Genomic DNA, 16,295 nt, shown 5'->3' with positions numbered 1-16,295 from the left:
GTGTGTACTCAACTATTCTTTTCTTAAGCTATTTTTCACATACTTAGCAACTGCTTCATATGAAAGCTCCTCGTTCACTGTGTGGGATTATGCTCAAGGTACGATGAAGATCTTTGCCTCCTTAAGTTGTTTTCACTTTACTTTGAAACATCCTTTCTGTTTGGTGATGTTATTATTTGCTGAATATGCTTAAAACTCATTCTGGAATTTTCTTTTTCTGCCTGAATTGTTCTCCAGCAATTTTGAGCCAATAGTATAGTGTGTTGCTTGTACTCGTCTTGTTAGCATCGATAGTTTAAAGCTTGTAGTGTGAGGACTGACTATATTTAGATTGTCATTGTATATGCTATACACTGGGATATTTCTCTACCACCCTGTCATACCAATTATATTTTCAAAACATTTACATTTCTTGTCTAATTTAGATTTATGCATATTTACATTCCAAATTCCAAGTATTTCATTTTAATCTGCATTCTTCTCTTTATTCTTCTTAAACTTTCTTTTAATTTGGATTGCTTTTAATTTCCTTACAAAAATTTACGGTTTTACCATTGTAATTGCCTGAAATTTGATTGCTTTTCTTTAGATTTTTACATTTACTTTTCAAAGTTCATTTACATTTACGAGTATATGATTTATTTTCATTTTATCATTTAATTTCAATTGCATTTTTAAGTTTCACTTTCGATTACAGCAAACAGTTTATCTTACCAATTTTTGTCAATTACTGTTGTCAATTAAAGATGGTTTGAGTATATCAGAAGCTCTAGATAATTATTAGTAACATAAGAATTGCTTATTTGTGGTGATTGTTCAAACTATGAACTTGACTGCTTTGGCATTTTAATCTTGATTCTATCTAAAAGGCCACAATAGGCTAAACACTATACAGCTAAACCGATTATAAGATGAAGCCCAGATAATACTTTAGTAGAGTTGTATATATATTGCAACAATAGAATTATATTATTTTCAATTTTTCCTGGATGCCTAATTTTTGAGTTAAAAAAATCCAGAATCATTAAGTTGGAAGGCAGGCTAAGGTTATTTTTACAATCTATACAACTTGCTGCTGACATGACCCAGAATATTGTTTGTATTTGGCTATTGTTACTATTTTTATGATTACATACTTCTTTCTTACTGTGTGGTTGTAATAATTTTCTATGCACTATCATTTTTCTGGTAATGTTCACAGGGATGCCTATGATGATTGCCATTAGGTTGTCATAAAAGACCTCCTCTGAATGTATGAATAGGGGGTAACCTATACATAGATTGGTTGACATATTTTACATCAGTTCTATCAATAACTGATGTAAAATGTCATATTTTACATCGGTTCTGGGTGGAACCGATGTAAAATATATCATATATTTTACATCGGTTTCAGCCAGAACCGATGTAAAATATGACATATTTTACATCGGTTTTCAGAACCGATGTAAAATGTCTTGCACTTTTTACATCGCTTTAATCTACATCGTTTTGAAAACCGATGTAAAATGGCTAAACAAACCGATGTAAAATGTGTCTTTTGTAGTAGTGATTGCGAGGGAATAGCGAGAATTGCTAGGGAAATATTGCGAGGGAATAGCGAGAGAATTGCTAGGGAAATATTGCGAGTGAATAGCGAGAAAATTGCTAGGAAAATATTACGAGGGAATAGCGAGACAATTGCTAGGAAAATATTGCAAGGGAATAGAGAAGGGTCTGCGAGGGATATTCAGCGAGGGAATTGCAAGGCCTTAGCTAAGAAATGTAGCAAGGGAATAGAGAGGGGTTTGTGAGGGAACATTAGGGAGGGATTAGCTACAAATTAGAGAGGGATATTTTGCGACCCCTTAGCGAGAGAATAGCGGGGAAGCTTGATCGCAAATTAGCGAGCAAATAGTAAGCATCCTTAATATCATTAGCGAGGGCCTTAGCGAGGGATTAGCGACGGATTTTGCGAGGGATTGGCGACGAATAAAATCCCTCGCTAATTAGCTACCTGTATTTAGCGAGGGAATGGTCTCTCGCAATTTCATCACTATTCCGTCGCAAAACTAATTAGCGAGAGATTAGAGAGGAAATAGCGAGGGAATAGTCCCTCGCTAATATGTAATTTTCTTGTAGTGTTTGATATACTATTAAGAGAAAATAATTTATTAATACAAATATCTATAATTAGATGAGATTTGATCTCTTATTTCATTATTTCAACTTTTTTGAAATTTATTTTAAATATCATCCACACTGTGATTTAAAAAATATTAAAAATGAATTGAAAAAAAAATCTTATTTTCAAAATTGAAGATCAATGAAAGTTTTCATGAAAATGACATAGCACTGGATGTAATTTAGAAATAAATGATAGATACATATATATGATTTGCATAACATAATTTAACTTTTTTTCCCCATTATTTAATTAATAACATTATTTTCAAAGAAATAAGTGATTTTTAAAAATTAAAGAAAAGATATGTTATTCTTAAATTTGGATGTCATGTGTTAGTATTTTTCAAGATAAGTAAAAAGAAACACATTTACGCTAATTAGTTTATAATTTATAATAATCTAAACATATAATTATATATAGATAAGTCATACTTCACTCACTTGATTTATATTTATCTTATTTATTACAATATATTTATATTTTGAAAACACCTATATAATAATGAAAATATTATATAAAGCATTGTTGTGTGTATCGATGGGATCAGGATTGCTTGCATTTGAAAAATAATTGGCTTATATTTTATTTAATAATTTCATACGGATTTAAATCTATCAGAAATTTCGTCAAAAATTTTAGACGGATTTAAATCTGTTGAAAATTCCGTCAGAAATTCTATCAGTTAAAATTTCGTCAGAAATTTCTCACGGATCTAAATCTGTGGGAAGTGAGAAATTATCGTAGTGTCAGATAGGCCACTGGGTTGGGTGAGTCTCCTCTAAGTCCTTAGTTAGTGTTGGAGCGGGGTATGAGGTCGAGGGTTATTCCCTTAACCAAGTATTCAGGGAGGTCCGTGGATTCTTGCGAATAGTCGGTGGGTTAACTCCACTATTGACTTGGTTATGCATGCCAAGATTGTGGTAAGCCCGTACCCAGCTGTGCTATACTTGACGGTAAATCTGGACTTCCAATTGTGTAAGTGACATCATCTAAGTAAACTCGAGTGAGAATTATATATCCTGTTTAGCTATGACCAAGCGGGCGTATTGGGTGTGAAAACGGTTGGAGTGGTTTCGGTAGGATGGAATGTCACTTATATAGCTCTATTGTTATAGAAATCTTTTAGGTGTATGCATGACGACGCATTAGATGATTGATATGCATTGATATCTGTCATGAGATGCATTTATTGCATAATTATTAATATGTGGTGTTTGATTTCATGATTGATAGTTGAATTATGTGTAGTATGGTGTTTTATTTTGTACTTATGATTGATTTTGAACTCTAGCTTACCCTTATGTTTTCATGTAGTGGAACTGCTATAATTATACTTGGTATGGAAGCATGTCAGGACTAACTTGGAGTTGTGATGACCGCTGCGAGAAAGGGAGGTTGATCCTCGTGTTAGGATTACCATTTAGTGGTAACGGTTTTGCATTAACAATTTAATGATTTATTTTGTAATAAATATATGATTTCATTCAAATATAAATCTAATTATTCAAACTTCACTCTGCTCCTTTTCATTATGCTTATGTAAATTATATTTTTATTATTATTTACCTTCGAAGATAATTACATTTGTACTATTTAGAATAATTTTATATACGTTTTTAGTCTTATTTATTAATATACTAAAATAAAAATATTAATCATTACTAATATTATCTGTGCGTAGCACATATCAACTTACTAGTTTGATTAATTGTAGAAAAAAAGATCAAAAAATATATTATTTATTTTAATCATTTATTAAATTAGTTTTCTTAATTTCATGTGGTTCTTAGACTCCAGTACTTGTTTAATCTGAATCAAAACTGTACCATAAAATCAACCACTAACTTCTAGTGCAACGTGCGTGTTTATATTTCTATCTGAAGAAAAGTATTAGAAATGTACTCGAACACACTTTTCAAATCAAAAAATGTAAAACATTGTCCATGAAACCATTAACTTTATTTTCTTATTCTTTTGCATTCAAATTATTGAAACACTTGGTATATTGTTTTATATGGGACAATTGAAAAAGCAAATACATTTGTGAGGAAATACATCAACGCAAAATCCAGTTCCATCAGAATGTTGTTGTTGGCATTTGCTTCAACCATTTGGATCCAAAATCGTCGAACATTGATTATCTGTCTTATCTCCACTTGTCCTTGCAATAACTAAAAGAAAGCAAAGCAAAAGTGATGTTAGAAATGACATAATCTCGTTAAAAATCATAGAACGAATGTAAAATTAAACCAATAAAATGCAATTAGGTATACGTAGTTTCTTTCTCTCTCTTTTTTTTTTTTTTTTAAATTTGTAAAGTAGTATCATTGCAAGTCAAACTAAACAACTTAATTACTAAGATCACATTCATCTAGTTTTGATCACCGAGATTCATTACTTAAATGATCATCTTTTTCTATGTTATCATCATTTTCTATCTATAGTTATTACAAAATATTTAACACTAAGATTTCTGAGAAATTAAATTAACTAATAAAAAAAAAGTATTCAAAAATAATATTTTTTTTAGAGAAAATGTTGTCATGATTTCTTCTAATGGTAAAACAATAATGTTGATACAAATTTTGACATATGTTTCGTGATTTATTCAAGATATATAAGATAATAAAAGAAATTTCATATGTTAATTTTACGTTACAACTAAAACAATATATTTCATTGTTACAATACACTTTAGTATTTTGCAATTAACTCCATCAACTAGAAAATATAACAAAATATCGTAATGAATGTAACCAAAGATACTCGTAGCAGTTTTAACATGATTTGAGTCCCAAAAAAAAACGAAATTTTAAAATAAGAGGAGAGAGATCTAAATACAAATACTAAAATGCACATCTTTAATTAAAATCATACAAATTAATAGCCGAATAAACAAAAGTTGGTACAATGATTCACCAAGGTGTTGACATGCTAGGTTGATAAATCATGAATTTAACAATTAAATAAATATTTCTTTTATTTTGAAAAATAAAAAAATCATCTAAACTAGTTAATTTGAACCAATTTAAATATTTTGTTTAATTTGAGTGAACTCAAAGTACCTCGAATCCAAAATATCTTGAATTCAAACCACTAAAATCAGCCTAAAGCCTAAAGATGAAGGATTAAAGTAGTATACACATAATCTTAAATTTAAATTTTACTATTGCTTTTATAATTATCTTGAATAAAAAAAATGTAGTATCTATCCATGAGATACAATTTAATTGATTGAATAAGGTGTGAGAGTATTATATATAAATTCCTTGGTATGAAGTTCAATTCCCATGCATAAAAACATTTGTAAGACAAACTAATCACTTGAAATACCGAAATTCATTCAAGAATTGAACTCTCCAAGTAATATTTCTACACCCACGTAAGGTATCAAAGTGAACACATGATTAAGAGACTTTGTTATCTGTGGTCATCCTATTCCTTCAATTTTTAGTTCATTGCATCAATACCGCATAAAGAACATTTACGGGAGACGTACATATAGGCAATCAAATAAACAATAAATAAAATATAGAGAAAATATTAAACCTGTTAAGATAAGAACAAGAGTGAAAATTATTGTGAAAGAAATTTTAGCCATCCTCAAACGACAATGTCAATAACAATAAAATTTAGTGGTATTGTTTGTTTGTAGTGTATCATATTTGAAAGAGAAGTCGAAGGTTTATATACAAACAAAATAGATAATCTAAAAATCATTTACGCAAATTTCCTTCTTAGTTTGACATATAGACGACGCAAATAAAATCTCCCAAATAAGAAAACATTGTCTTTCGGATTTCCTTTCAAAGTTTTGAGAAAATATTCATGCTTCCATGAATGACCGACATTGAGAATCTACATTTATTCATGTTTTAAATGTTCTTGTTTCCCAAAGAAATTATATAATTTATTCTAAAGATATATATGTAATAATTTATTATGCTTTGATTTCATACAAAAAAAAAATCTTATAGTATAATCTATATCATTATTTTTACATATATAAAAGGCGGTCCGTGGAGCATTTTTTTTTCCACTCAAAATATGGTTAACTAAGACATTAATTTCACTCTATTACAATTAGTAGGGACACATTTGTCTTTTACACATTTTTATTTCAAATTTCAAATTTAATGGTCTAATAATTTTTTTCCACTATAATTTTCAAATTTCAAAATTTGTATATTTTACATTCAGTTACTTTTAATAGGCAGGCCCAATTTGATCTTGATGTATGACTTTATAATAATATGATATAGTTAGGTATTAATTACAATATTTTAAATTTTAGAATACTTAGGATCACATTTATAGAAAAAAAAAATTAAATAGATTTTTAGTTCACGTAAAATATGATATTTTTATTTTTAAGTCTTTTAGAATTTTTTATTTTTTTTTTATTTTTTTTCCCGTAAAGATTTTTCATTTCATTCTCGTCTTTACGGCCAAATTATCTATTAAATCAACAGAAAAGGCGAGAAAATCACAAGACTGGAATAATTTTTTTTTACAAAAAAAAGCAAAAACAACTAAAATTTGAGAAAATCAGAATGAAAACAACAAAAATTTGAGAGGTCAATTTAAAATAACTAAAACTAAAAGAGTAAAATGAAATTAACATTGTTTTATAAGGACTCTATTTATTTGAGTTAAATTTATAAAATTTAGATCTTGAAATACAATAAATGTGTTAATACAAAAAAAAAAAAAAAACTATAACAAATGCATTGGTGATTAGTTAAAAAATTGTAAAAATTAAACACACAATATCATAAAAGTTATAAACTAACATAATTATTATTACAAATGTACAAAAGGTAAATATAACAAAATAAGTAGGGAAAATCAAATATAAAATTCAATTTTTTATTTATTATATTTCTTTCATAACTTGAAGGTGATTTACTATATGACTTCTATAAAATTTATTTTAAGGTTTAATTTAAGAAAAAAAATTCATCAGCAAAGACAATTATATTACAATGATACAAGGGTACCAAAAATCGGTATACAAATACAATGTAATACAAAGATACACTTCAGAAATAATACATAAATAGGTGTTTGTCTATGATTACCCCTATTATATACATATTGCCATCTAAAATCGAGCCTTATATGCATGAAGAGTAGAACTCATGTCGATCCAAGATCCCCCATACTAAGATATATATATATATATAACATAACTCATGTAAACCTTTTGCTACTTTGTCCCCTAATGCACAGCCGGGCCCAATGATTAAACTTAGGGTTTCATCATGATGGATATTAATATTTTACTCTCCATAAGTGCAAATTAAATTTTAAACTTTATAAACTTTCACCAAGGAGAATCAAAGTATTTTTCTAAGGCATGAGAACGATTTTCTAAGCTTTTAATGGATTGCTCACATCATGGATATGACATGGATATCACTATCCATTTTTTCACGATAGATTAAATTACCTAAGCAAGATGTTGCTACACTCTACTACTAACATGGAGTTCATGGACAAACCACTTGATGAAGAAACTACTATCATTATTGTAGTAATTGCAAACCAATGCCAATGGGGTGGTGAAAGAAGTAGTACAATGTACAAAACCTCCTAAGGAAGTAAGTATGATATAAATAGTGTTGATCATTTTTTAGCTAAATTTGACACATCAAATCAAAGATTCAATAAGTTAGAAAAGGTAATGTGAAGGTGATAGGTGCTACTAACCTTTGTTGTGAAGTATGTGATGTGCAAGGACATTCAACTATTTATTGTTAAGTAGGAATGCCAAAACAACATGGAACAAAGTGGAGAACATTGTTGCTACACACAATTTTTACGAATAATTCAATATAGACAAGATGGACCCCTACTCAAATACTTATAACTCTGGATGGAGGAATCACCCAAATTTCTCCTAATGGAATAATCAAGGACAAGGAGGTAGTTGTCATCAAAGGTATTAGCAACCTTCAACCTTTAAGGGTCTAGTAGTAAAGGTTTCCAACAACAGCAAACAAATGAGGCAATAGAGGTTAAAAAGGAAGTGTTAAAACTCATAGACACCAATGTCATATACCTATCTTCAATACTACTAAGTGAGTCTTGTTCATAGTTCACAAGAAAGGTGGGATGACTATTGTGTGAAAAATAAAGAGCAAGCAAAGAGTCCAAGAATCAGTTGGGAATGGGGGTTCTAAGATCTTTCTTTCTTTCTTCTACACCTTCTCCATGTATTTTGGATTAGCTCACATCACCATAAGTGACTAACTTTTCTCTTTTGTTGGGGTTGAACAATCCATCAAACTTTCATGTACTCCTTTTGATTTATATATGATAATTTATTATTTAGTGTTAGTAATTTTGATTTTGTTCTTAATGTTAAGGTGACTTGATGATCACTCATCTTTGATCTTTGATTTGGATTTCGGTTGAAAAACATTTTCTAAATCTAGTTTTGAATCAAATCACCTAACAACTCTAAAGACTAGGAATAGATATGGAGTTTTTAGTTGAACAAGTTCTTAAACTTAATGCAAGATTTCTAATTTGGTAAATAGAGGAATCACTTATTGAGTTAGTCTCCTTAGAATTTCTAAATGCTAGGAATTGATTTGGAATAACCTTAATGAACTCAATAACATTGGATGATAGAAATCATATATAAATGATCTTAAGAGGACATGAGGGTTACATTGGTGAAATTCAATCCCAACAGCTTTGCATACTGTTATCTTTTAGTTTTACTACTACTTTATTGTTATCTTTTTATAATTCCAATATCAAAATATGAACAACATTATGTTTAAAATGTTTGTGAATCTTTTTGTTTCAAGCTTTTACTAGGATATTATAAATTGTAAGTATCTCTTGAAGTCCTTGAAGTTTGACAACCTATATTTAATTTCTATACTATAGTGACTTGGTGTAATATTTGTCTCAAAATCTCATCATGACAGCCATACACTTGTGGATTTTGCACATCACAAGATCACTAGTGGTCTTCTGATAGCATATTCCACACCAACACTCTATAACAAAACCCCATCTTTATGGAAATGATTCATATCACATAATAAAAACTTAATGCATAACAGATACATATCTCATACACATATATCCATTGTAAAATATTCACTACATCGCTTGTATTCAACTGTAATCATTTGACTATATCCTCATGTGTCCATACTTTTCACTCTTCTACAACTCAACCATGACTTCCCAAATGACCAAGTATAAATTTGGATTTCTTTTAACTAAGAAACTATACATAGACTTAACTCATAACATGCGTATATCTCATAGGCACAAACAACTCATAACACAACATCTCAAAACACATAGTTGTAACCCTTAACACTTTTCATATACACATCACAATTACTCGTTAAATCCTCACATAAAAAATCATAAAACAATGTTTCTCTCAGTTTGCTCTTAGTTTTTAACACTCACCATTATAACCCATACATTTTTTATCTCTTATTTTAAGCTTCCATGACCTCGTGTGGTGTAAACACAATAGTTAGAGTTACTCCTAAGCTATCAAAATGGTATTAATTTTATTAGGAATATAAGATAATTATCTACAACTTTTATGTTGATCTCAAGTATTAATTTTTCTATCTATTATACTTAAAAACACAAAACTATGACATTTCAAAGATACAAAGCCATTGTGTGGCTAACATCCAAAGATACAAATATTATGAATACCATGAAGCCTAATTCATTCATATAATGTGCTTAATAAGGCACACAACTTTCTATACAAATTAAAACCTAATCCAAGGGTTTCAAATCATCCTTAACTCAATAAATCAATCAATTTAATTACTAATTACTAATTAATTCTAGTAGATTTTTAGGCTCTAAGGGAATCTCCAATGGAAGCAACTCATTTGAGTTGCTTCATGCTTTGAAAAATGAAAAAAGTGGTCTCGAGTGTGCCATGTCAGTATTAAGCAACTCAAACACAAATTTAGTCCAATGGTAAGAAACTTTAAGAATTTTAACTTTTAGAATTTTTTTTCTAATCATTTATGAACCAATTTTAAATTTTTATTAAAAAGGGTAATTGCACTACAATGAAAGAAAATAAAATACGAGAAAAAATACACAAGAAGTAGATATTAAAAATAAAATAAAATAATAATAAATACATAGACATTATACGAAATTAATTTTCATCATTATTATTTTCGAAACATTCTCAAATATGTTCAATAAGATTTGCTTGAAATCTAGTAAGGAACGGTTGCTTGAGGAAGTAACTCTCTCTCTTCTTCAAGCAACTCATGTTGCCACGTCAGAGTCCTCCAATGGTAAGAAACCGGGACTTGAGTTGCTTAATGGGACACGCAACTCCCATTAGAGTTACTCTAAAAATTCTAAAAAATACTCCCAAATTATCTCTTTAGATTTAAAACTCAAACCCCCAAATTAACACATTAATCAATCAATTCTAAAACTATCACTACTCTATTGATTTAAGGTTCTCATAATATCCTAAGAGTTCATAATAAGATTCGAACTCAACCCTTTACAAGTCAATTACACAATGTTGAGGACAATTTCACGACAAGGACACTCAAATTAATCTAGACAAATAACCATCACACAAGTCTAGGATTCTTATAGTCCCCTTCAAAAAACACAAAGAAACAAATAAAGAGATTAAGAGTCAATCTATCCACAATTATCCTACACGCATGAGTAAAACAACTCAATCCCCTCATTTCTTAGATAAAGCTTTTGCAAAGGCAAAGATGGTGCAATATGAACTCCTCCTCCACTAGCTCCAAGCTCATTTACACGAGGTTTTAATGACACGAGAGGAATTCAAGAAGTAAATGGAAAACAAGGGTATTTGGTCAAACCTAATATAATCTCTTATAAGTTAATCAAAGGTTATTGGGTCACAAGACAAACCCAATAACATAAAACACTTTTTATTTTATAAACTCTTCTTATCAAGTAAAAAATCCAACTAGTTTCAAAAGTTTTATTTTTGTTATTATAATTATATAACTCTTATTTATTTAAAACCCAACAACTATTTTTGAAATCATTTTATCTCAATTAATTAATACTTAATTAAAATCAAAATAAATTATTTTAATTTCTAAAAATATAATTATTCTTAATTCATATTTTATTTTATTTTCTAACAAATAAGGTGTTACATTACCAATATAATAATTTATTTGATGATAAATATATGATTCCATTCAAATATAAATCTAATTATTCAAACTTCATTCTTTTCCTTTTCATTATGCTTATGTAAATTATATTTTTATTATTATTTACCTCTAGAAGATTATTATTCATTCTACTAACAATAATTTTAAATATTTTTAGTACAAAAATTATAACGATTTAATTCAATAATATCTAAAAACTTGTGTTTATGTTTTATTTTTAAAATTTTATTAAACAACAATTTTCTTATTTATTAATATACTAAAATAAAAATATTAAATATCATTACTAATATTATCTGCTCATCATGTGTCTACCAACTAGTTAGATTAATTTGGGGGAGATTAAAAGAAGATATATATTATTTATTTTATTCATTAGTTAAATTTTTTTTCTTTCATATGTGTTTCATAAACTCCAGTTCTCGTTTAATTTGAAAAAAATTGTAATATAACATCGACCACTAACTTCTGGTGCAATGTGTATTGGGAAAAATTCAAGTCTCACATTGACTATAAATTAGGCAATTGAATAGTATATAAGTGGAAAACAACCATCACCTTTCAAGTCAGTTTTGTAGGGTTGAGTTAGGCTTAAATCCACTATTCTAAGATGATATCAGAGCTATCCTAGATTCTTAAAAAAGGGTCACCCACCATCCACCATTGATACATGCACCATAAGCATGAGAGAGTGTATTCAGAAAAACTCAAGTCCGGCCAATCTTAAATCATTAAAAGGGTCACCCACCATTCATTGATACATGCACCATGGGCATGAGAGAGTGTATTCAAGTCCCACCAATCCTAGATCATTAAAAAAAAGGGTCACCTACCATTTATCCACTTACCAAACCCAATAGTGTTGGACGTGAGGGGGTGTATTGAGAAAAACCCAAGTCTCACATCGACTAGAGATTAAGCAATTAAATAGTATATAAGTGAGAAAGCAACTCTCACCTTATTACAAGCCGGTTTTGTAGGGTTGAGTTAGGCTTAATCCACTATTCTAAGATGGTATCAGAGCTATCCTAGATTCTTAAAAAAGGGCCACCCACCATCCACCATTGATACATGCACCATAAGCATGAGGGGGTGTATTGAGAAAAACTCAAGTCCCGCCAACGTGAGGGGGTGTATTGGGAAAAATCCAAGTCCCATATTGACTAAAGATTAGGTAATTGAATAGTATATAAGTGAAAAATAACCCTTACTTTTCAAGCCAGTTTTATAAGGTTGAGTTAAGCTTAAATCTATTATTCTAAGAATGTGTCTAATTATGTTTCTATCTGCAGAGAAGTATTAGAAATGTACTCGGTCACACTTTTCTAATAAAAAAAATGTAAAACATTGCCCATGAATACATTAACTTTATTTTCTTATTTTTTTGTATTCAAATTGAAAAACTTGGTATATCGATTTAGATGGAACGACAACTGAAGAAGCAGATACATTTGTGAGGATATTTATCAACGCAATATCCAATTCCATTAAGATATAGGCAATTGCTTCGGCAAGTACTGAGGTTGCATTCATTTGGATCCAAGATTATCGAACATTGACGATTATCTGTCATTTCTCCACCTGTCCTTGCTATAACTACAAAAACAAGTGATGTTAGAAAAGACATAACCTCATTAAAAATCACAGAATGGATTAATATGGGAAACAAAAAAATGTAAAATTAAACCACTAAAATGCGATTAAATTAGGTAGTTTTTTTTTTTTTTAATTTGTAAAGTAGTTCCATTGCAACCAAAAAGATGTTGGTCCAAGAGATGTTGACTCATTTCTTTTAAGTAAGAGCTTAATTTTATTAAAAACAAAAGTATAGTTGGAAGGAAGACTTACTATAATATTCTTTGATAAAAATTAATTATCAATAAAATTAATAAATATTTTATATTAATAACATAATTAAAATAATATTAATTTCATGAATTTCAAGTAAAACAAATTATACTAAGATCATATTCATCTAGTTTTGATCATTGAGACAAATTAATAACTTAAATGATTATATATTTTTTAGATATCTTAATTATGTTTTTAATTCTTAAACTTTTTTGAAATTTACTTTTTAATCCCAGAACAAAAATTTGACCAGTTAAAGTTTCTAAATAAAAGTTTGACTATTCTAAGTCTTTAAACTTTTTGAAAATTTGGATTTTAGTCCCTAAGACCCATCAAATAAATAAATAAAAATAATGGTTTTAAACTCTTGTTCAGAAATTAAAAATTAAATTTTTAAAAAGTTTAGAGACCGAGTCAGACTTTTATATCACTACTAGATTTTAATTCTTTAGCAACATTTTAATTTCTTGTTTATATTTATTAAAATATTACTATATATTAAATAAATATGTTATTTTGCAACACTTTTTAAAAAATGTCATTATAGATAAAATAACATTTTTTATTTCAATATTATTCTTTTCAATTGTTTTTAAAATCAAAGTCCCATAAGTAAAATAAATTTATATAGGTTATTTTATAACATTTTAAAAAAAATGTTACTATAATTGCTTTTAAAATCAAAGTCCCACATTGAGTAAAAAAAAGTATATTTCTCTTATCTCTAATTGTTGCCCATAATTAAAGTCTCACATCCAATAGATTAATGACTCATAAAGAGTATATATAATCACATAGTTATATTTAAGATAAATGAAATTTAATATATTATATATAATTAGTGGTGACTAACTAATAAGAATGTCTTCCCCTAAAAAATAATTAAGAATATCTTTAGTCTTCTCTCAAAAAAGTCCTAGGAGGCATATAAATATATAATAATTGATAGCGATATCTAAATTAAAATTAATTATCATTTTATAAAATTAACAAAATATTAGCAACATCATTAAAATGTTACAAAAATAATACTTTGGCAACATTTTTCAAATGTTGCCTAATTATGTAAAAATGTTATTAAAAGTCTTTAATAACATGGACTATATACAACATTTGATAATATGTTGCTAAAACAAATTAGTAACATTTATACATAATGAAAAATGTTACTAAAAACCATTTGTGTTGTAATTACCAGGTTCATAAATCACAAGTTACAAATTAAGTCAATAATAAATTAATTTGATTTTCGCATAATAAAAAAAAATCATCTACATCAATTTAAATATTTTGATCATTTTTAGGTGAGATTAATTGATTTGTCTATTTTCCGAGTTCCGACTTGAGATATCAATATCCATTTAAGAATTGTATTCTTCCAGCGAAAGCTCTTCTATAACCATAGACCAAGGTATCAAACCAGTGAACACATGATTACGAGACTTTGTTATCTGCCTACATCCTATTGCTTCGATGTTTAGTTCATTGCATAAATACAACATAGAGAACAACAGGAAACATATACATAATAAGAAATCAAATAAATTAACATTAAGAAATAGGGAGAAATATTAAACCTGCAAAGATAAGGACAAGAGTGAAAAGTACTGTGAAAGAAATCTTAGCCATCTCCCAAACAAATGTCAATAACAATAAAATTTAGCGGTATTGTTTTTAGTGTATAGTGGAAAGAGAAGTCAAGGGCTTATATATAAACAAAAATAGTTAGTCAAACTATTGCTCTCTATTTCAAAATTTATATCAATTACATTTAATAGACAGACCCTTAAACTATGGTCATGGATATCATAATGTTGTATTGAGTAATTATTTTCATTTACTATGGTATGGTATAAATTGGTATTCATTCATATTTACAATTAATAGAGTCATATTTGTCTTTTTCTGTATTTTTATTTCAGATTTCAAAATTAACTGGCTAGTTTTCCTTTTGACAAGAACTTAGTTTTTACTTCCCTCTAATTTTCAAATTTCAAAATTTATATCAATTGCATTTATTAGAGAGACCCTTAAACTATGGTCATGATGTTATATTGAGTAATTATTTTCATTTACCATGGTATGATATAAATTGGTATTCATTCATTTACAATTAATAGGATCATATTTGTCTTTGTCAGCATATGGGCTTCATGTTTGATGTCCCCAGAAAGGGCTTATGAGCACCTTTATCAACAAGGAAAGTTTTGTTCTACAACACTATGTTCATTGTATCATATGTAATGCCTTCTCCAAGTCCTCGGAGTAGACTTTCTGATCAGCGTTGCAACTAGATGCCTTCTCAATCGTCTATTCGTTTATTAACACATGAACATTCTACACCTCCTCCAATCTCACCATCTTTCACCATGGTAGAAGACCAAAAGTGAGCATAAGGGGCATGGTACCATTTTCATTCTATCTCAACAAATTTGTCGCATCCCACATTTTTCAAAAGACCTTTCAACACTCCAAACCCATCAACTTCCATCTTAGACAGATCACCCCACTTCCCGGGGAGAAAAGCATTGGCTGGAAATTCTTGGGCAGGAGCCATCCATTGTCGTTCAACAAAGATAGTGGGTGCCATTGTTTGACTTTCAAGGTTTTATGTTTTAGAGAAAAATATAGTGTTTCTAATTTGAGGGTAGAGATATTAGGTTTGGGAGAGGTGAAGTGTTTAGGGTGTTTGAGTGAAAGAGAATGTGAGAGGTTTTGGTAGAGCTGTCAAAGTGGGCTCTAGCCCGTGGGTCAACCCGGCCCACCTTGAAAACGGGCCGGGCCGGGCCAAAAAAGTGAAAAAATTTATGATTGGTCAAAAAATGTGACCCGGCCCACTTTCGAACCCGTGGTGGGCCGGGCGGCCCACCTGACCCACTTACCAACCCATCCCCTAAACCCGCTAATAATCCACTGACAACTCACTTAACTATTTATTATTATATATGCATTATTTTAATAAGATATCATTTTTTTATTAATAAAGATAAAATTAATGTTAAACAATATGATATTACTATAAATTTATCTATCCAAACCTCTAATAAAATTTAATATTGATGAATAATCACTCTCATGAAAGA

This window comes from Cajanus cajan, chromosome 8 (assembly GCF_000230855.2).
Source record: "Cajanus cajan strain Asha chromosome 8, NIPB_CcT2T_4, whole genome shotgun sequence".
Lineage (NCBI taxonomy): Eukaryota > Viridiplantae > Streptophyta > Magnoliopsida > Fabales > Fabaceae > Cajanus > Cajanus cajan.
The sequence above is the reverse complement of the archived record's forward strand: the minus strand, read 5'-3'. Positions refer to the sequence as shown.